This window comes from Catharus ustulatus, chromosome 1 (assembly GCF_009819885.2).
Source record: "Catharus ustulatus isolate bCatUst1 chromosome 1, bCatUst1.pri.v2, whole genome shotgun sequence".
Classification (NCBI taxonomy): Eukaryota; Metazoa; Chordata; class Aves; order Passeriformes; family Turdidae; genus Catharus; species Catharus ustulatus.
Genome location: NC_046221.1, coordinates 112,908,096 through 112,924,473, shown reverse-complemented (window position 1 = coordinate 112,924,473; position 16,378 = coordinate 112,908,096). Strand labels below are relative to the sequence as shown.

At 40.2% G+C, this 16,378-nt stretch overlaps 1 protein-coding gene across 3 annotated transcripts in view; it reads left to right on the top strand.

Annotated features, from left to right (window-relative positions):
- Nucleotides 1-16,378, top strand: part of OSBPL1A (oxysterol binding protein like 1A) — a 75,896-nt gene that overhangs the window by 29,437 nt on the left and 30,081 nt on the right. The window contains exon 1 of one of the 3 annotated variants that reach the window (XM_033082979.1): nucleotides 344-459. The exons of the other annotated variants lie outside the window; for them this stretch is intronic. The gene's annotated coding sequence lies outside the window, so the exon portion shown is untranslated. Of the gene's footprint in view, nucleotides 1-343; nucleotides 460-16,378 lie in introns of those variants that run through there. 3 annotated transcript variants of the gene reach the window in all.

The following is a 16,378-nucleotide window of genomic DNA, read 5'->3' as shown; positions in this document are numbered from 1 at the left end:
GCTTCCAAAAATAACCCACTGCGGCGGGGCTCCGTGCGGGGCGGCCCCGGAGCGCTCGGGAACCCGCACCCCCGCGGGGCAGCCCCGGGAGCCGCGGCCGTGAGCGCCGGGCAGCGCCCCTGCCTTGGCGGCGGGGCGGGGGCGCGGCAGGGGCGGGCGCGCTCGGTCTGTCAGGCCATTTTTAGCCGGGCTGGGAGCCGGCGTGGCCGCCCCGCCGTTTCGGGCTGGTTTCCTCCTCCTGCGCGCCCGGCGGGAGCGGCGTTGAGCGGAGCCGCGCCCCGGCTGCGCGGGGCGGCCGCGACTCCCGCGCCCCGCCCTGCGCCGGGGCGGCCGCGGAGCCCGCGGCGTGTGGTGCAAGGTGAAGGGGCCGCCCGCGGCGTGTGCCCGCCCGGCAGGTGCTGCTGCTGCTGCAGCCGGGGCGGCTGCCCTCGGAACGGTGCTGCCCGGAATCGTCCCGCGGTATGTCGCGTTCGCGATGGGCTGGGGGCTGCTGTTCGTGCCTCTGCTCCCTTCTTGACATTGGGATGAACCCTTCAGTGTCAAGCAGATGCGAGCACAGATACTTTTTGCCAAATAGTTAAAACCTGCGAGGGCGGAAGGGAATGTAACTTGGTTGCTTTAATCCGAGTATTTACTCGGGCACTAGTGTCGGAGCCAGCCAGCACAACTTGAAACGTTTTCTGCAGTGACTTTGGCACAAGGTTAGTAAGTAGTGTTTCAAAGCAGGATTTGCCTTGGACTATTCCTAGCAAATATCAGAACCTAGATTCCTAAAGCACTTTGATTCTAGTCGTTTTTGTATCCTGGGTTGTTTTATGTAGTTGTAGGAGGAGTTGAACTTAAGGTTCTTTTCATGCTATTGTCTCCTGTACTAGGTTTTCTGAATGAGTTTAAAATTCATCTGTAGTGCTCGAACTGCCTGTACTGAAGCTGTGTGAAATTGATAGGAAAAAATTTATTTATTTAAAGAAATTATTTTTTTCCCTTTTTTACCTTGCTTTTTCATTAACCAGTGCTTAGGTTAAGTGTCTGGATGAGTATCTGACTCTGAAGTTTCACTTTTACCATCAAGGATTATATGTAACAGTAAATTAAGAGCTCATATCACCATGAGTGTAAAACGGATGGCAGTTGTAAGCTGGTTTCATTTGTAGTCTGTTTGTGGCTTTGATCTTCAGCCTTTGCAGATGTTGTCATTCTTTCTAGTTTGTTTTTGTCTTAAAAAGGGGACTTGTTTACAAGCTGGTGAAAAGCCTTTGCTGATGAGATAAGGAATTCAGGAAAGGTTTCTTTGCTTCTTGCATTAAATGAGTTGTATATTTCAGCTATGAAGAATTTGTCATAATAAATTAAGCTTGTCATTTCTACAGAAACTTTTTAATACTAAAATACTTTGGGTCGTAGTCCTTGAACTTAGTTATCTTTACGATGGCGTAATGTGCTATCTCTTGCATGCCCATCCTGTAAATAAAAATGTGCACATGGTTCAACTGGTAAACACCAATCTCTGGAAGTTCAGTGCACTGCCTTAGTTTATTTCAGATTTCTTGGAAACGTAATTGAATGTCTGAAGGTTGGATGTGTCTGTGTGTGTTCTTGAGTGAATGCTTGCATGCTCTCTGGCATGCAAATAGTTGTCTTTGATATATTTCTGATTTGTCCTCAGGTATGAGCACAGCTGTTATCACTTAACCCTGCTTCTTACCTTACTATATTGTGAATGAAGAAGGTGCCTGTAGGCTATGTCCAGATGACTCCTTAGTGAGAAATTTTATTATCTGTTTCTTTGTGGGGGTGCAGGTGGGGACAGCAGTGATGAGAATCTGCAGTCAAGTGAGAAATGCTGATAATGGCACCCTGTGCAAATGTGCTAGAGAAGTCCTGGCATCCATCAGCAGTCCTTTTCTTCCACCTGGCAATATCAGCAGCTACATTAACCTCTCTCTATAAGGTCTTGGGAGCCTCTGGTGTGTGGGAGAGATGAAGAGGGATGACAGACTCAAAACCAGAGAAGCTAAGAAAGAGGTTAATGATAACATTTCTGAGTTAGATCTAGTAAGTGGATCATGTATTGGCTGGCTACTGAACTAGACCTAGAACAACAGAGTCTGTAGTCACTCAGGTGATAAAACCAGTGCCTTTGTTTTTCTGGTCTTTTCTTTTTGTGCTTAGAAACAAGTGACAGCCCAATTTTTTTTTAATTTTTATTTTTATTCCTTTCAGTCACTGGAGCACAGTGGAATTAATGTTGCCCATTCTGTTCAACTCTTGCTAAAGGTAGTGGCGATGGAGGGAAAACCTCAGTGTGTCAAGGCCTATAGGCAGTGCCCTGAACAACTGGAATGCTGTTCAGGTTGTATGCTTGTGGAAAGGAGAACAGTTTTCAGACAATTGATGGCTGGCCTGAACACAGCAAGAGCTGTTGATGTTGAGATAATTGAGGTGTACCTACATCAACAAATCCTTTATTGGCTCTTGATCAGTAACTCACTTGATCCTGTTTCTTCCCTTCTCCTCTAAATGAGAGGGAATGTACTAGAAATACCTAGTGCAGCTTGAATCTTGTTTAAAAGTTACAAGTTCATCAGAAGGTTCTTTATGCTCATATGGGTTCCCTAGTAAAGACTGGTATTTTTCTCTTATGCAGAGGAGCATAGGATAAAAGTGTTGTGGTATGTTGTATAGGCAGGGTGTATAAGAGAACAAAACTACCAACCGGAAAGTTATTTGGTTTTTTCTCCTGCTAGAATGTTGACAGTTCTATTTGTGCCTTGATGATTTTTGCTGAACTAATTTTTAGGCTCTCTCTATGCACATGTCTTTCATCTGGGCTAAAGCTCTAAGTTGGAGTAACTTAATAGTGAGATGTTTGTGGAGGACATAGTGTTCTTCCTCCAAAAGGATTTTTTTTTCTACAGTGTACTGCAGCCTTGCAGGTATAAAGCTAACTACAGATCTGTTAAGACAATGTCCTTACCAGTAGAGGCAGGAGTTTAGCAAGTCCAAACTGTCTGAGGTAGAGGAGTTAAAGAGCATAACTTTTTTTTTCTGAGATTTCCCTAGAGCAGCCAAGATTCAATAGGTCACCAGAGTGGGAAGTGAGGCTAAGCAGCAGCTCAGACAGAAGCTTTTTAAAAGAAGAAATACTGAGTCTCCATTCAGGGGAAAGATAAGTAAATATTACTGCTGTTCTTTTATGAAAGGGTATTATGTGTGTTGACAGAGTGCTTTTTTTGAAGCATGTGATAGGTTTTGAAGCAGTTGATAAGATCCTTGGTCAAGTGCTGCATTGGAAAGACTTCTGGGTGAAAGATGGTCCTGGCTCACAGAAGGATGCTCAGATATTACTATGGGATGGATAAAAGGCAAGTGCTTCTGGTCTTTCTAGCTGGGTCCCAGTTCTGGAGATTTTATATTTTTTTTGGTGGTTTTGGGAGGCTTTTCCTTTTCTTACTTGTTTGTTTTCTTCAAGATTGCTGATACAGTATATCACCAGCTGTGAGGACAGAGGTTAACTTTGAAGTGTATGAAGTGACATACTGACTTCTGGTGGTGGGGAAGCTGTTCCTGGCCTGTAGCTCAAAGAGCCTGTGTGGAAGCTGGTCAGACAGCTTGTCTGAAGGCATTTCCTACTCCTCACTGTGTAGCCCACCTGGAAGCCCACTGCTAACCTGTTGTACTTTCCACAGTGGGTTAATGCTTATTCAAAGCTTGGCCTGTAGATGTGTTTTTTGTTGGCAGTTGTTGTTAAGCAGCCTCGTGTACACTAACTTGGAATGCGTTCATGGGCCTCTGGGGAAACACAGTGTAAAAACATACTGGTTTGAAATGAGACTCCTCCTTAATGTTCTTCTGCAGCTCCTGCTCTGAAGTTTACTTCTAAGGTCTTGTCTACCGCTTGTTTAAATACTTAATTTTTAATGTTGAGAAAACAGTCTTAGCTGAGGCTGCAGGGGAAAAAACCAAGCAGCAATCAAGTTTAATGGAATAGTTCTTGATAGAGTAAGCTTCTCAAATATCAATTAGGAATTCTGTTTTCTATGAACGTATTTTCAAAATTATGCTCTTGTCTCCAAGCTGATGGAGACAAGCAGAAAAAAATGTTTAAGATGGATATTTTCTCTAAGTGTTTTCACTACTTAGTGCTATGAGAATATTGTTTGTTTTCCTCTCACACTTGGAAAAAAAACTGGTGTGAGAAGGGTGCACACTTTTATTCCTCTGATGTCATAATGTCATCATGGCATGTAAAACTGATCAACTTGTTTTCCATGTTCTGGCTTAATTTGCACCTGAACAGTTGAATGGTTGAGCACTAGAGTTCTAAAACTTGTTTGCTCCCAGCCAGCTAGTGTATTGTCAGCTAAGGACTGGTAAAGTTTCAGGAAAAAAAATGAAGCAGCAAAAAACCACGATATAAAGTTGAACTTTTATGCATAGCACTTTACCTATTAACTTTGCTGGGATTTTGCATGCAAATGCGTGAAATAATTGACTGCAATCTCAGTCTAGCTGAGCGGTCTGGTTTTGTGTCTCAACTGCATAAAACATCAGAACAGCAAACTGGATAACTGTGGTCACACACCTTTACTAATTCTCTGGAGATGTATTGTTCTTCTTGACCTCTCTTGAAACTTAATTTATGAAAAATTAATATATAAGAAAATAAGGCTTCTTGTTCTATGTAAGTCTGATAAAAGCTATTTTATGAGAGTGATATTTTAAAAAAATAATTTCTATGCACATGAATAATAAATTTAATGTGACTATCTAGTACTGGATATTAACAAATGCTTTTGGGGAAGACCCAATATTTAATTCTTTATTATGCATGTGTTTTGTGTGAAGCTGTTTTAAAGGCAGTGTTTCTGGGCAGTGTAAGTAACTTAAGGCTTTGTGTCACTTAACAGTTGTTCAATCATCTTAAGTTTGTCATGTAGTTCATTTCAGTATATTTTCGTTTTACTGGCTTCCTTAAACTTCAGTGATACCAGATCTCTTGCCTTATGGGCTAGTAGGCTGTCCATGTGCAGCCTTTCCTTGAATAAAGGAGCTTGACTGAGTCTAAAATTACTTTTCTGCTGTTCTTTCTGGGTTTTTCTGGTTGGCTTATTTTAGTCACTTCTGACTCCATGAAATACCAGGGGTCTTCTTGCTATGAAGAAAAAAATGGATTATTTCTATTTAGACAACATTAGCACTTATGGGAGGGTATGTTGTCCATTGTGTTTTTTGTTTTTAACCTAAACATCACCAGGCCACAGTCATGGTATTTCAACCTGAACTGCTTTTTGCACTTTTTAAAAAAATTCTGACTTATTAGAGCTGATACCATTTTTATAAAGGTAAGCAATTGTGGAATTTGACCTCTTGTCTGTTTCTTTTTAATCTTACGACCGAATGTATACTTGTTGGCCTCCCTCTCCTCACCCCCCTAGAAAGCCAGTGACTTTAAAAGCTTTATTTGTTTTAATATTAGTATACAGAAGTGTATTTGTTTTAATATTATACAGAACTGCTTGCTCTGCTGTCCAGTGATGAAATGCCTTAGTATAATGCTAGCTGCTGAGTCACTGACGATATCACTGGAATTGGTAAATGGACTGTGTTCAGAAAATATTTACACCCTGAGAGACAATCACTGGTGTTGAAGTTTTCCTTGAAGGCACATGCCATGCCTGTTCATAAAGGAATGTTAGTAAACTTTTCCGCTATATTGTTTGTATTGTTCTTAACATCACTCTCCTTGAAATGCAGCAGTGATGCACTTTAATAATAAATGCTTTCGGTATTATGTACAAATGGGAAATACAGGCCTATGCTATCCAGGTTGGTTGATTAGCACACACAAAACAAATTAGGTTACATTTATAGTGACCTGAATGTTGCTGCAAATGAATGGTAAGGTAGAGTGTATCTGTTTCTTGTGAACATCATGATGAGTCCAGTATAAAGAGGATGTCTGGCTTTCTAAGCACAGCCCTCATCTGAACATCCTGACTTTGGGAGTGACACCTGTGATGTGCTTACTTTGCTTGCATAGCTTCATGCTAAGCCATTTGTAAGCTAAATGTGGACTCAGTCTCCTCTCATGCTTGTCAGGTCTACATTATTAATGTTAAAATGGGGACATCAGTGCAATAACTCTTGGATCCATAGGTTTGCTAGGAGTCTTTGAGAATGGCTTTAGAACATGCCTGTTTGAAGGGGGTCTGCAGGGTACCTACATGATGTAGGGTTGCTTTTTAACATAGAAGTAGATTGCAAACATTTTCATCTGCTTCAGGGAGTTTTGTGTTGCCAGAGCTGCTCTGCTTCCACAACAAAATCTTGTTCAAATACGTATGACCTTTAAATAGGAATACAGCTTCTTGTTAATCTTGAAATGTAATAGTGTCGCTATTGCACATCCCTTTTTTTGGAGTCAAGAACTGTGGTGGGAGAAAGGATGGAGAGACCAAAACTACTCTCATTTTGCCTGGAAATATTCAGTGTAATAGGTCAGATTATCAGCCTCCAGGCCTTGTGCAGGGCTACAGAGCATCTGCAGGAACTTGGTGGGTTTGACCTGATAGACATGTACTAATGGGATACCCATAAACAAGGCTTTTATCATTGTGGTGAGGAAAAATCTTGAGTTGTCAAGATAATAGTATATGTCCTCTAGGTAATATGGTAATCCATGTATGTCAGTAGTTTATACCTTTCTGGAAATGCCAAGATTATTAATTGAGGATATATCCTGTGCTATGCATCCAAATTGGATTGTATGTTTTTCCAGTGAAACACTTTGCTGCAAGGTCAGACAAATCAAACTGAGGTTAAAGTGAGCTGGCTGAGCCTTTCAAACTAAGAAGGAAACCTTAGACAGCAGGCATCTGTGCCGATGGATAGCACAAATCTAGTTGTGTTTGACCTGTATCTCCTCCACCTCTCAAGTGATTTTTTGGGCTAAGGCCTAAACCATAGTTTCACAGAAGAACAAAATGGAAATGGCTGAAGTTGGAAGGGACTGCTGAAGGTGCTCTGGTCCAACTCTTCCTTCTTAGTCAAGGCCACCTGGAGCTGGTTGCTCAGCACCATGTCCAGATGGCTTTTGATTATCTCCAAGGATAAAGGCTCCATAACCCCACTGGGCAGCCTGTGTCAGTGCTCTGTCAGCACCACAGTGAAAAAATGTTTCTTGACAATCAGAGGGGGTTTCCTGCCTTTCAGCTTGTGCCCACTCCTTCCTGTTCTGCCGCTGGGCACTACTGAGAGGAGCCAGGCTCCAGTTATCTTTGCCTCCTCCCTTCAGGTATTTATATAGATTTGCCCTGAACCCTCTCTTCTCTCGTTTGAACAATCCTTAGACATACAGATACTTAAGGGCCAGTCCAGTACAGTAGTGTTAGAGAATTTTGAGGAACATGTGTCAAAGATCAGCTGGTAATATATGATCTGTGCTTTTCTACTATTGTCTTTGTTCACATTCAATTTATTGAATCTAAAAATTATGTGTCATTCTAGACAGATTCTGTTGCAACCTAGAGTGGGGAGAACTTAGAACTTTGATCAAATCAAGTTCTCTTCTAGCAGCCAGTGAGTTTTATTGGAGAAGTTTGTAAAAGAGCATCTTAGAAGTTTAATCTGGGATCTCTTCTTCCTCTGAACTGTAGTTGCTACTGGATTGCTTATAGGGCAGTAGTAAATACATGACTTACTAGTAAATAACTTTGATGCAATGTTTTTGAAAAAGAATTTTAAAAACCCAAACACAACAGCAATAGAAAGTTCCTATCACATAAGGGCAAAAGTATTTGAGATCATTCATAAGGAGAAAAGACCTGTTCCACTAAATGAGAACGTTGGGATTATCTAGTTCTGCACTGAATTTCCGTACTCTAGAGCATATTTATCTGTGATCTCTAACTGCTGGACAAATGTCTGTGTGGCATATTCTAATTTCAGGAAATGTCTTACCCAGGGCCTGGCTCAAGTCTGATGGCTGTTGCCTACTTTGGAGTAAGGACAAAACCTGTCTCAGAGGAAAATCATCCCTAAGAAGGGGCAATCTTCTTAATGCTCCAAGTCCTTCTAAAATCTGAAGTAGAAGTGGGATTTTTGCATCTGTATCAATCTTTGAATTCTGATTCTTTAATATTGGAAATGTGGGAAGAATGTGTTCTGGGCTATAGCAGAAACAGCAAAGAATGCTTTCCAAGGTGGATTTTATTTGGAGATAAGAACTCCAGCATTGCATTATAAAACTCACTGTTGATTTCTGGGCTATGTAACATTTTTTACTTCTATTTGGTTGGTGTACAAAATGAAATAAAACTAGCAAGGGAGACATAGTTTTTCAGAAATGTGGAACAACTGTACAAGCATGCATGTTTGTTTTGAAATTTCTTTTTAAAATAACCTGTTAGTTAGACTTCATGAAAAACGAATAATTAACAAGATTCTCAATGCAGACTCGTAGAGCAGATAGCCAGCTTCAAAAGTGTTAATTTTTTTTAATAGGAAGCTGTTTTCAGTCTGAGTCAACAACTGAGTCCAGCAGCACTAGTAAGTCAGTAAGAGCCAACAAAAACATGGCAAAAACATTACATTTGCTTCAGAAGAGAAAACATTACATGCATTTGCCATAACCCAGTTGGGAAGAAGTGTGGGGGAGAGATTACAAAGGGGTTGATCAAAGTAACCAGTGGTGTATACAGAAGAATACTTAAGGGAAGTAGTTAGATCAAAACTGCCTTAAGATCTATTTTCAAAACAGTCCTTAAAAAGAAAATGTTTCCTGTATACATTCTTAAGAGCCCTTACATCTTAAAATCTGGTCTCTCTGTGAGACTAGCAAACTTCAAAGATGTCCAGTCCCTCAAAAGGAGAAGACAAAAGATTGTCCCTACTGGATCTGGAAGCATGCAGCAGTGTGCTGTTCTGGTTCTGCTGGCATCAGTATAATAGATCAACTTCAACTGAAACCTTTAGCTTGAGAAAAGTTACTTGTGGCATATGCCTCTGAGAACATAAATGCTTAATCTCACTGGGGCAGTGAAATATCCTTGGGGTGTAGTTTTTCTCTGGTAATTTTGTAGCTCTGCAACTCAAAATGTGCTTCCCAAATGCGTGCATCACTGCAGATGTCATTGAGTCCAGCTTGTTTTGGCATTAGTATTGGCAAGAGTGAATAGCAGCCATATTTAATTTCAGCATTACTCAGAATAGAAACAATACTTCAGAGAAAATTACAAAATCAGAAGGCTTTTTCTTTGAAGTCCTGATATTTGACTAATCGACATTATAGTACTGGAACACAAGTAGGGACAGAATGGGCTCTGGAGATTGGCAACTTCTGCAGTTCTCAAACCTAAGCAGACCTCATGACATTTCTCAGATTAGTTTAATTGTTTAAGTAAAATGTGAAAAACAAATACATTTGAGAGGAAAACTGGGAATTGCCATTGAGTCTCACTTTAGAACCAAACCAGTAAGAGTTTTTTTAAGTCTTGGCTGTGCACTTTTCTATCAGAGAAACTGTTCTCTTCAAAGCTTAAATCCAAGATTTTAAACCAAAACCAGCCTTCTAATCTGCAATCAGCAATTAGTCTTTGCAGTTTGCTCATGTGCTCTTAGACAGGTTCCTGGCTGGGAACTGCAACATTCTCCACTGGTTAAAATTGCAGTGCTTCAGCAGCCTCTGAATAAACAGACTTTGACATAGCCAAATGTGGAAACAGGAGAGGGGAAGGAAGGCAGCAAGGTCCGTGTTGAGGAGGAAGTGTTAGTATCTTAGGAGGGAAAGGTGGGAGGCAAATAGTCCTTGTCCCTAGCATGTGGCTAGTTCAGAAACTGTTATTCCCAGCAGTCTTGAATGATGAATTTTTGTATTAGACATGTACATTGGGAGAAGGGTGCTGCATGCTCTCAGCATCTCCAGCTTTTCCCTTGAATAGCAGTTCTCTTACAGCCTAAATGTCTGCCTGAGTTGACATGATCCTGCCAAAGTAAGAGTTCCTTCTGTGTGGATGATAGCTTGGCTCTTGCTTCTGCTAGTGCTTCTGCTGTATTTTTCTAAGTTTTATGATCATACCTCATTCTTTCCTTCATTAGCAGAATTTAATTCTATTAATAAATCAAATATAGAGAAATACTACAACTTTGTGCTCAGAAGAATGAAATGTAACCGTTCCAAATCAGCCCTGCTAAACTCGTCCTCTTGAACTTTGATGTGAATATTCGTAGTTGACTAACAATGAGCTCTTGTGTTCATCTGGGGAATGACTGAGGCAGTCATATGACTTGTTCTACAAAGTCTTTGCTTTCTTCTGTAGACTTTGGGTTGGGGTGTAAGAGAACAGATTACCAGGACCTTAAGTTGGTATGTATGGAGTTTGGTTGTGTGTATTTGGGTCTTTCAGCCTTTGTACTAAAAGAAACTCTATTGGTGTTGTTTTCTGTATATGGGTCTGAAACCAAGCCAGCTGTTGTGTTTGCCTTCCAAGTGTGTTTTCTTTTTTGAATATAACGATCTCAGTAAGATGTGGTACTCTGATGCTGTAGAGTCAACTGGCTGGACTGTGGAGATGGAGACTGGTGCTGTCTTGTGATACAGTAAATAACCCTTTGCCTATCATCAGTGAGCTCAGCTTACCTCCTTGATTAAGTGATCACATCTTGTTTTGCTTTTCGGTAGTTGCAGTAGCAGTACTGTCAGCAGTTCAAGTCACTTTTGCTTTCTTGCTATGCTGAGTTTCGGTCTGATAGATCTCTGAAGCCTGGTAACTGACAGGTTTATGGCACAGAGAGAGGGAAAACCTGAGCAAGAAGCAATGGCTGAAGTAAAGCATGACCTATTTTGGATCAGTCCTCTGTTTCCTGGGATGAGCCAAGGCTGTGATGATGTTTACAGGACCTAGTTCACTCGAGTAAATGAAGAGTTAGGATGCAAGACGTTAACATATGTTTACATAGCAGACATTTGTCACAATTCCCTTGTGCTTGATGGTGCTGGGGAGTAGTGAGTCAGCAGGAGGTTCTTTGTAGAAGGGCCTGTGTGTAAACAGATCAGAACTCCAAAAGTTTTGTGTAAAATATTTGCATGCTTTAGGAATCTGGGGATATGTTCATGAAATTGATTGCATTTGTTTGGGAACAAATTGTTGTCACTTTAATGTGAGTGGTCACACCTGCAGTTTTTTATGTGCCATAGGAGTATTCAAAAATCACTCATTCCTTTATCTAGTGCTTCATATACCTGAGGCATACTTACGAAGATACATTCTGAAACTAGAACTGTTCCTGCTTTTTGAGGGTGGAAGGTTAAGAGAAAAGCAGGATTATACATATTCATATCATATATTAATGTATGCTTAGTGGGAGTTAAGTCCCATGAGTAGAGGTAAAAATTAATCCTTTTCTAAAATTTGTTTTCTTTCTGGGAAGCATCCTGTATTGAAGTTCAAGTATGATTAAAACTATGAGAACTTTGGAAGCGAGTTCTCTTTGAGAGCATCTGGTTTCAGTTTCCACTTTAGTAGCAGCTTAAGCTGCAATTTGGTACTATTCCAGGTAGCAGAAAGTCTTAACAGTACTTTTCATAGAAGTTTATCCTGTAGAACTAGTGCTGCAGTAGCATGCTTTGAAGTTGGATATTATTAGCAAAATATAGAGAAGTGTTCTGCTTCTAAACAGATACACCTCGAGGAAAATACTCAGTCTTTACATTTCTTCCTTTGTTCAAGACACAGAAGCAGGCCTGGTCTGTATAAAACTTTTTAGTTCTCATTCTACATTAACAGATTTACTCAGCACTAGTTCAAACTGGACATCACAAAGGACTGGCTTATGCAAGAAGGCACTAGCAATAGGGACTGTATTGTACTAACAGCAAAATTGCAACTGTATGAGCTTGTTAGAACAGACAAACTGCATGCATATCAAACTCTGCATTGAGGTTGTGGTTTCCACTCTTTGCATCAGACGTTTTGATAGGGGTTTTCGTTTGGTATGAAAATCACAGAAGGGACAGAGATCTCACTTTGGATTCCCAGTGCTTTCTGTGACGGGTTTTCTGTAGTGCAATGTATTACAATGCAGGGCTTTGTAAGTTCTGTCTTTCAGGATGGTATGTCCTATTGGAGTAGCTGACCCTGGAAACTATCAGCTTCATAGGAATAGATGTAGTGTGAAATAAATGGCAGGTTTGATTTGCTTTATTACAGAAAGCATCGGGAGATGTTCACATAAAAGGCTAGTTCTACTATAGCAGTGTTTTCCTAATTCTTTGGTTATGTGTTGATTTCCATCCAGGTGTTAGACTAGCCCCTACCTTCCCGCTGAAAACTTGCACCTCATTTCTGTGCTTTGTGGCAAATGTCCCATAAGAAATTACATTTTTGGGAGGATGGAATTTCTGTGACAGTTGGACAAAGCCATTCATTTTGAAAACCAAGCCCTCCTTTCTAAGTTGTCAGAGACGTTGGTGAGGCAGTGTCACAGGCAGCTCTCTCGTGCTCAGCTTACTGCAGAGCAGGCTTGGTACGCAGTGTTCTGACATTCCAGTAGAGTCTGCCTTCAGATCCCCTCGTGCTTTCTCTGTGAAAGAGAAGATGCTGCCTTTCAGCACAACTCTGAAGTTTCTGTTTTGGGAAGTCGTTCCTTACACTGAAGTTGAGTGCTTGAAAATAAAATCCAACTAAATCACACTATGGTGTTGTGAAGTCTGTCCTTTCTCAGTCCAGGAGAAGTAGAATCTAAGGTATGCTGTCTTTTAATTTACTGTTCTAACATTGAAATCATGTAGCACTGCATATTATTGAGGTCTCTGTATTTCTTCTATGCCTTCCTCACTATATGTTTGACTTGGTGTTTATTTGCAGCTGCAATAGCATGTTGCTGAGATGATCGTTTAGAAGCTGGGCATAGAGTGGTGTGATTTCCTGCCCCACAGAAGTGCCACTGTTGTTGTGTGTTAATTTAAATTAAAGGCATCCAGCACCAAACAAAGCAAGTATTTTGTGTATTGTACTAAGATGTCTTCAGGATGGACAGAAGGGCCTTGGTTACAGGCTGTGCTGATACAGTTCAAGACTTCAGCCTTTAAAAAAAATTTTAAAAAGGGGAGAAAAAAGAAAAAGAGGGGAGAAAAAAGAGCGATTTGGTGCTTGTTACTGGTTTCCCACCTACTTAAGGAAGACTGAGGGTACAGAGTGGAGTGGGACTGATGTTTGTTACACACAGATAAGCTTTTTGATATTTTGGATAGACATGTAAAGTTTCTGCCAGTAGTACACAATGAAGAAGTTAACTTTTAAACCATCCTCTTGTGCTTAGCAGGATTTCAGGTAACTTGGAAAGGCAATAGGAATATCTGCAAATAGTTTGTTACTTTCCTTTAACAAAAGAAAGAGAAGTCTGATTGCTAAAATAACTCACTTCTACCATTTAAATTCACAGTATGGTGTTCACAGCACCTAATGTTACAGTAGCATTTGCAGGAATGTTATAGGAAGCTGTTGGAAGCAGATTTCCATTCAGTCAAACCAAAAGTGAAACTAGTTACTAGACTGTGCATATTAAACATCTTCAGCTGGAGAAGTAGGTTTTTAAAAGTGAATTGTTGCACTGACCTAGATAACTGACAGAGAACCACCAAGAATTCAGTCTGAGGTTATAGCTGTGTCTTTAGCTGTGGGGATAATGATGGAATGATTGTTTACTTCTGTGAGACAAGGGTAGATAGTTTCCATCAGAAATAGTAAATCTGAAGTTTGATGGTAATACCATTCTCTTTAGAGATGGAAGCAAGACCGATCTAAAGTGTCATTGTCTAATGGTGTGAGCACAAGCCCAGCTTTATTGATAACTATTTGCTACTTGTGCAGAGCAGCTCCTGACAAGGATAAGGTAGGAGGCCTGGCCCGCTGGGCATTGGGAACTCAGCTAGCCTTGTGCAGGGTTCACCTGAGCACTCAGTGCCACTTTCTGTGTAAAGCTCAGAGGAAAACTCATAATGCTGCTGGTGGCACTGGCATTGAGGGCATCGCTGACAGGGATCAAATAGGTGCCAGCTATTCCATAGCTGGAAGATGAGGACCTGAACCCAGTACAATTTGCCATCTGTCTCTTTCTCAGCTCAGACACCACCATGAGAGGTACAGAAACCCAGGCTGTATTACAAGCTGTGCCTTGCTCATGCTGTCAGTGAAATGGTTATTTAAATAATTCCTCATGCTCAGACTGGATTTCCAGAACTGTGTGTACACAAGTATCTGCATCATTTTGGTATGATATTTGCTACATTACATAAATATTCGTGTCAATTCATAAAATGATTTTGTATTCAGCTGATGCAACTTCACAAAATCAGGTGATACTTCCCTGAAAAATACTGGTCTCTCTGCATCCAGTTTAATAGATTGAAATGCTTCTCAACTTTGTTGTTTCATGCTCTTCTTCCTGCTTATTACATGAATCCTACACTTCTTGTGTTAATGACAAATTTTAAAACTAGTCTGAAAGTTCTTTCTGTAATCTTGCAGATGTTTTTGTGTTGGGGTACTGAAGAAAGGCACAATGGGAAAGAAACTTTTGTAAAAGGGATAAAGCTGAAATGCCATCTCAAAAAATGGTGGTGAAGTAGCAAGGTAGATGGACTAATTCGCCTCAGAATCCTGTTCATTGACATGAATGAACATGACCATGTCTTGTGAATGAGAAATACAGCATGGCAAAATTATGCATAAAGGCAATCTGCTGCTTACATTTGGGGAAAATCTATCACTCAGTTGGTCAATTACATTGTTCAATAAACTTCCAATCTGTCTGCAGTGTTTCATGTTAAACTGGAAGGAAGTGTGTGATTCTGAGAAAACAAAAGAACAACATCCTCCCTTTATATTCAGTTTACTGCAAGTAGGTTTTAGGAGGTCTACCTCATCACCTTGAGTTTTATGATTGACATAATGGAGGTATCTCTTAAAGCTGCTTTGTGTTAAAAAAAAAAAACGCTGCTTATTTCAAGCAAAGTTCTTCCTACTGTATTCATGGTATGTCACAGTTATTCTAGCTTTATCTCTCCCAGCATTGCTTCTCTACGGGCAAAATCAAATAAAGGTAGTAGAACAATTTTAAAAATCCTTTTTCGTTCTCATGTTGACATGGTGAAACTGTTTTGGTGCTTAAGGATGTGGTGTTGTTGCAGTGTTTCCTGACAACAGCCCTCAAGGAATGACTAGTGTAGAGGTGCCAGACTGTAGAGTTTGGTAGAGCAATCTCTGGACTCTGAATATGTGTCCATCCCATAAGCTCCATACTGTTGACAAAAATGTTCAATTATAATTTTTCATCTCAAGTCCCCAAATATTGATTAAGGTTGCTTTAAAACCACTTCATCCAGTTATGAATGAACATCCCAACAATTTCAAGCTACAAACTTAAAGGAGTTTTCTTCATTCCTTAGCTTCTGGCTAGCATTGTGTTGCTTATGGAGCAGATGAAAAGCTTTGGGTTTTTGTTACCTACTGGTTTATAATTGCTGTATTAGTATGTGTCTGGCAATCAGGAGACTGGGACTTCACAGAAAAGTGAACCTTACTGTAAAAATTGATTTTACAAAAAGGGAATTTGTTTGCAGTATACCTTCTGCAGTTCTGAATAGCTCTACATTATGATAGGACAGAAGAACCTTAAAGTCAGGAAAACAGTTTTTTGGAGCAGGCATGGTTATAGGCCTGTATGTGTTGTGCTTCTTTAGTCACACAACTGTGACTAAAGGATGCTGAAAAGATCCATGGGGTTTTTAGATTGTTTTGATTTTCTTTTCATTTGCTGTAAGTTTTAGATAAAGATTTAAATTGCTCAAATCACTTTCCAAACCAAAGCATTAGAGCATTATGGCATCTAATTCAATCCTGCAAAAACAATGTTTTTGCAAATGGCATTTTCATAACTGGTTTTACTTTGCTGTTTAATAAGAATGAGAAGTACCATTTTATTTTCTATCTCTATCCTTCCTGTGTCAGGAGAGTAAAACACGGATGCTGTTTCTCTAAGTGGGTGGTTCCATAACTATTTGACAGCATACCAAATGTATTTAGCAGAAACTGCCTAATAACAGATCTTTTGCAGTGGCATGTCTGATTTGTACGAAACATTGCAGTAATTGGCTTCATTGGTAATGTCAGAATGAGCTCTAAATGAAAGCGACAGTAACTACTCCAGACTTTTTTCATTTTGTTCAGAGTAAAACTATTAGACAGTAAGTGACTTAGTGGTTTTTCTGCTTTCAATTACTAACCCAGTTTTATACTCTTTAATTATCATTTAATTGGATTCCCCCCTTACACTCAGAGCCTGGCAGCCAAAACAGCTGATTTAGTATTTGGCACAA